This window comes from Geotrypetes seraphini, chromosome 3 (genome assembly GCF_902459505.1).
Source record: "Geotrypetes seraphini chromosome 3, aGeoSer1.1, whole genome shotgun sequence".
In the NCBI taxonomy this organism is placed as follows: domain Eukaryota; kingdom Metazoa; phylum Chordata; class Amphibia; order Gymnophiona; family Dermophiidae; genus Geotrypetes; species Geotrypetes seraphini.
In genome coordinates this window covers 321,444,589-321,451,347 of record NC_047086.1, presented here as the reverse complement: position 1 = coordinate 321,451,347, position 6,759 = coordinate 321,444,589, and positions in this window count along the sequence as shown.

The window sequence follows — 6,759 nt, the reverse complement described above, 5'->3', positions numbered from 1 at the left end:
TTACAAAAACGAAAGAACCCGAGGAGACCCTTCAGCTTTTTTTTCCATACAATAATATAAGGAAGCATAGAAAAACTGAATCTGAAGTATCCACTTGCCACCAGTTGATCTGATTTGCCCGGAAGACCTTGATGGCTGCAATCGTTTGAACAGATGCACGCCTGTTCACTTGAAATCATCATTAGCCAACGAAAACCAGTCATTTAAACACCTGCTGGCCCCTGACCCATCCCTGAAAAGATTGCCAGGCATCACTTTCACTGTGTCAATGGAAATGAAATCCATTGACATGAATTATGTAGATGAATCCATTTTCCGGGGAAGGGGTAAAACACGGACCTCACGGACCTCGTGGATCTAAATCCGCACGTCCTTAAAAATCTGAGGTCTGTGCATTGACAAGTCCGCCTTCACTTTCCCTGCAGCTCAGCTCAGGCCCCCGGCTCCCTCGCAGACCTCACGGATCTGAACTGCACGTCACAGCCTTAAAAATCCGAGATCCGCGCCACTTTTGAGCTCCGCACCACTTTTAGTCTCTGGCTCTGACAGAGCTCTTTGACAATTTAACTCTGACGGATCCTAATGCTTTTCCCTCCCTATGCTAGGATCCGTCAGAGTTAAATTGTCATAGAGCTCTGTCACAGCCAGAGACTAAAAGTGGCGCAGACCTCAAAAGTGGCGCGGATCTCTGATTTTTAAGGATGTGACATGCAGTTCGGATCCGTGAGGTCCGCGAGGGAGCCGGGGGCCTGATCTGAGCTGCAGGGAAAGCGAAGGCGGACTTGTCAATGCACGGACCTTGGATTTTTAAGGACGTGCGGTTTTAGATCCGTAAGGTCCTTGAGGTCCGCGTTTTACCCCCTTCCCTCCATTTTCCGTTCTGTAAAGCACCCATGAACCATCTTTGGGCCCCTGAAAGTAAACTAGAGTAACTGTACTGTTATCCATGTATACCAGGGGTCTCAAAGTTTTTATTGATAAATCTTGCACTGTAACTATGGAAAATTGTAACCTGTTAATTGTATATTATGTATGTCAACCTGTAATCTATTCTGAGCTCTTTGGAGAGAATGGATAGAAAATGAAATAAATCAATAAATATGATTTCGAAGGGGCTAGAGAACTTTCATATTTTTATTGTAAGAAGTGCTTTTTGCAGGTATTCTTAACACGTCTGAATGACAGTTTACTGACATCAAAGTACTTTCATTCTGTGCCTCTGAAAGGCTAGGTATACACGAGGGGTCTCAAAGTCCCTCCTCGAGGGCCGCAATCCAGTCGGGTTTTCAGGATTTCCCCCAATGAATACGCATGAGATCTATTTGCATGCACTGCTTTCGTTGTATGCTGATAGATCTCGCGCATATTCATTGGGGAAATCCTGAAAACCCGACTGGATTGCGGCCCTCGAGGAGGGACTTTGAGACCCCTCGTGTATACCTAGCCTTTCAGAGGCACAGAATGAAAGTACTTTGATGTCAGTAAACTGTCATTCAGACGTGTTAAGAATACCTGCAAAAAGCACTTCTTACAATAAAAATATGAAAGTTCTCTAGCCCCTTCGAAATCATATTTATTGATTTATTTCATTTTCTATCCATTCTCTCCAAAGAGCTCAGAATAGATTACAGGTTGACATACATAATATACAATTAACAGGTTACAATTTTCCATAGTTACAGTGCAAGATTTATCAATAAAAATTTTTATCCTAGTGTGACACATATCAAGTCAATATCATCAAAAGACATTCATATTTCTTTGTACTCAGCAGTAGGCAGGGGAATTAGGTGACGAGTGGAATTTCCTTTGTGAAATTATGGGCTCTTTTTACTAAGGTGCGCTAGCGTTTTTAGCGCATGCAAACCCCACGCTAAATGGAAAATACTAACGCAAGCTCTATGGAGGCATTAGCGTCTAGTGCACATGGTATCTTTGTCCCAAATGCAAAGAGAGAACCTACATGTGCTGTAAATTCTTCTCACCTTAGAGATGTCCAAATAGGGGGGGGGGAGGGGGATTCAGTTATTTATCTATTTTTGGATTGCAATTCCCTGATTCCTCTGTTTATCAAACGATTTACAAACAGCTTACAGCAACTGCTTTAGAGCATATCACTTTTTGATTTGGTCCCTTTTTGTTAAACATACAGATTAAACAAGAGCCTTCTGATAAAGATAATTACAAGAGGACTAGTATTAACTTTACATTATTAAAGGAAGATCCAAATCTCTCTTTGCAAGCTGTTCCTAGGATTAGGAAAATAATAACTTTCATTTAGGATAATTGTAATTTCAGTGGCTTGGGTTTTATGGTTTGCTTTTGAGTATTTGAGGGTTGTTCTTGACCCTAACAAAAGAAAAATCCAACAGGAACTGCAGCAAACCAAGCAGCAAAGCAAAAAAACCAAAACAACTGCAGACTATGTACAAGATGCAGGCACTGTTTATTTCAAACTTTAATGGTATATACAACCTTATTACCAAACAAGGGACTTGACACGGTCCGTGTTTCGGACAACACGTCTTCTTCAGGGGTCCGTGGTAAATAAGGTTTTATGACAAACAGCATTAAAAGGAACAAACAAGTGCCCAGAAAAGTGTAGTGCTGGATTTTAAAAAACGTTGCAAATGCAGTAAGAAAACCCGCAGCAATTGAAGCTACAGGTTTATGGAGAACCCAGACAAGGGTTTTCTTACTGCATTTGCAACGTTTTTTAAAATCCAGCACTATACTTTTCTGGGCACTTGTTTGTTCCTTTTAATGCTGTTTGTCATAAAACCTTATTTACCACGGACCCCTGAAGAAGGCATGTTGTCCGAAACACGGACCGTGTCGGGTCCCTTGTTTGGTAATAAGGTTGTATATACCATTAAAGTTTGAAATAAACAATGCCTGCATCTTGTACATAGTCTGCAGTTGTTTTTGGTTTTTTGTTTTGTTCTTGACCCTAGCCATAGATAGAATTTGCTCAGCAATGGTTTAATTATTCAGGTGTTGCAATAGGTACGGGCAAAACTATATGGTTAGGCAAATGTTAATCAGATTGTCAATCACTGTGGCTTTATCCAACAATATAATTTTATAGCTGTGTATAGCCAATAGTTTCCAAGCTGCATTTCAGATTCTCAGCATTAAAAAGTTAATGTTTCAGAAACATAGGTCATTTGGGGGGGGGGGGAGAGTAAATACCTGCAGATAGTGCATTTCTATCTGCCAGATTACTTGCAAATAGAGAATGACACGGTGACAAAATTCATCACCGTTCCCGCGGATAACCGCGGGAAACCATCTTCATGTCATTCTTTAAGGAGAGAGAGAAGAATCAGAATATGAATGGCCACAACCACTGACCCTCAAGCTTTGCTTTAAAGAATGCTGATGTAGAAGGCCTGAGGTTGAAATAGACACTAAAAAATGACATGGGATTATTTCCCGTGGTTATCCGCGGGGACGGGAACGGTGATGAATTTTGTCACCGTGTCATTCTCTACTTGCAAATTTCCAAAAGGAGCAGAGAAACACTGGTAATGTTACTGATATTCTAGAACGGGGGTGTCAAAGACCCTCCTCGAGGGCCGCAATCCAGTCGGGTTTTCAGGATTTCCCCCAATGAATATGCATGAGATCTATTTGCATGCACTACTTTCATTGTATGCTAATAGATCTCATGCATATTCATTGGGGAAATCCTGAAAACCCAACTGGATTGCGGCCCTCGAGGAGGGACTTTGACTCCCCTGTTCTAGAAGGATATAAGGAAACCCACAAGGGGAACTTCTATAAAATAGGTGCCTAACTTAATTAGTAAATTGGCTTCATTAATGAGCTTTAATTGAAAAAAGAAATTTAATTAGGAGATAGGTGCCTATTCTACAAAAATTAGGCACTTATCAGCATCTGACCCCAAAGTAGGCATGGAGAAAAACTTAAACGCCACTAGGCTCAATTCTCTGAAAGCCTTAGATGCCTATAATGTAGGCCTTTAAAAGCTGGCCTATATTACAGGTACCTAAGTTTTAAGCTAGGCACCGATCAGCATGATTCTGTCATGTCTTTCTTAGACGCCAATTACAGAGCCTTGTTCCTCAAGACTCGCTGAGCTTTGAAATAACCTTCCTGCCCTGCTGCGGAATCTGGGCTCCTTCCAGTTATTCCGAAAGCATCTGAAAACTTGGCTATTCTCAAAAATGTAAATCTCGCTACCCTCTTTATAATCACTAATTCTTATTTATGTTTCTCCTTCCTTATATTAAAGTTCCTGTAAACCGTGCCGAGCTCTATCTTTATGGAAAGGACGCAGTCTATAAACTTAGTTTAATTTATACAATTACTAGAACAGTAGCCTGAATTTGGGTTCTGTAAATAAGTCTTCCTAAATCATTACTTTTGCTGCCTCACACATCCTTCATAGATAACTTAATTGCAGAACGGTTCCTTTTTCTTTATTTCCTTCCATGCACAGCCCCATTTTAGACAGGTCATAGAATTAGAAATGAGGCCTGCAGGTCAGGGCGTCTCAAGTTTCACCAGCGTTTTAGAACAGAATCTGCTGACATAGAGCCTGCTCTCAAATATAAGAGAAATGGATGTTATGCATTGGGTTGGTGCAGCATAAAGATGCATTTTAAAACAATTGACGTATATAATATTGATGGGTTCTTGTACTTGTATGCTGCAATGAATAACAGATAACACAGGGGCGGATCATGGCAATCTGCTGTCTGAGGCAAGGATGAGCTGGCGCACCCCCCCCCCCCCCCCCCAGCATCCAAAATGGGGGCGGGGCAGGAGATGCCCCAACTATTAGGTAAGACTGGCCAGCTGTCTATAGCAGCAGCTTCTTAGAGTGTAGTAGCTTCAGTAACACAGTAAATGACAGCAGAGCCTTGCACACCACTCCGTATAGGCCCAAAACAATGGATCCTGCCAGACAAACTCAAAGAACCATGGTTCTCTGTTTCTTGCCATGTATACTTTAACCCATTTTTCAGCAAAAACACAATGGAGATACATGATGCTCAAGCAACAAGGAGCACAAGAAAAGCTCAGTTTAATATACCATAATAAAATTAGTTATATGAGAGCTGATATTCTACCTTCCCACAATGTGCATATCAGAACTAGAACATTTTTCCATGGGAATCACCATACCCCCCCCCCCCCCCCAAAAAAAAAAAAAAATCCCTGATTTTCATGTTATCTGAACAATAGCAACACAAAGCTCTCCACTACCAGGCACATTGTGAAATATAAAACCTGAAAAGGGGCCCCATATTTTTTATGAATACAGTAAAAGACATCTGCAATGAATACTTCCCAAAGCTAACATATTTCTTTTTTAAAAAAAAGTAATTTCTTAATACATTACAATATTAGAAATCAAGCAAATGACTTAAACAAAAATAAACTAATCCAAAACAATTGGTAGGAGCTTTTGCCTCCTGATCAGAATAACACCAGCGTCTAAAATACTATAGAAAAATGCTAATAATAATAATGATGGGATTTCAGTATGGGCTTAATCCACCCTTCGATTAAAAGAAAATAAACACGTAAAGGGGCATAATCGAAAGGAACGTCTAAGTCCATTTTCGTCCAAGTCGTAAGTCGTCCAAAGTAAAAAACAGCTTAGGACACATTTTCGAAAAATACGTCCAAATATTTTTTCGTTTCGAAAATCGTCCAAGTATCATCATCTCACCCTTTTTATTTGTTTATAAATTGTATTTAACCCTTTATTTATTATTTTTTACCTTATGTGGCTGGTTGGTCTAAAGTTGTTAACCATCTGGTTTGATTAATGTGTTTTTCTTTTTTACCAAAAGATCAAATACAACAGAGGTGTGCTAAATTATGTCTATGCCAAATTTCGGCACAGAACATAATTTAGCCAAAAATCACCTCAAAAACTAGCCACTGATATAGTGATAAGTGACAAGCCTCAGAGACCTAGAATTCAACCAGTGTGCTGCTAGAAACATAGTCAGGTCAGAATCTCAATCATTGGCTTGTGGCACATAAATATGAGTGCTCTTAATATTTTAAATAGTTTTAATGTTTTAAATTTTTAAAATATTTTTAAATATATTTTTTTCAAGTAGTGATTTAAATTATAAAGTTCTAAAATAGTCAGAATCTCAAACATTCAACAATAGTGCATAAGTTGAGAAACAGCACTTATCTTAATGAAATTCGGCACTGCACGAAAGACCCAACAGGGCCGCCGTTTCACCTATATCAGCTTCATCAGGGGAAATGCCAAAACAGTGCGGAACAGGACTTGTCTTCAATTCTAACATTCTCAAAAGGGCGCCAAAAACTTCAAAATCACTAAGCTCTGGAACAACCTTACCTCCCCTCTTCGGAACTTGAGCTCTCTCCAAGTTTTCCGCAAACATCTGAAAACCTGGCTTTTCTCAAAAAATGTAAGTCTCCCTCCAACTTAGGAATCAAGGAAACTCTTATATCTTGGCATCCCAAGTCCTCTAAATTTTCTTCACACTTCTACCTCTAACCCTCTGTTGTACTTCCTTCCTATTTCTCCTACTGTAAACCGCGTCGAGCTCTACGAACGTGGAGATGATGCGGTATACAAACCTAAGGATTAGATTAGATTAGACTAGATCACTATATCAGTGGCTAGTTTTTGAGGTGATTTTTTTTTTTACCCCAATTATATCATTATTTGTAAATTGCATTGAATTACGATTTTGCGATCAAATCAAATTTTTATTAAACTTGAAACTTGTCCTGCCG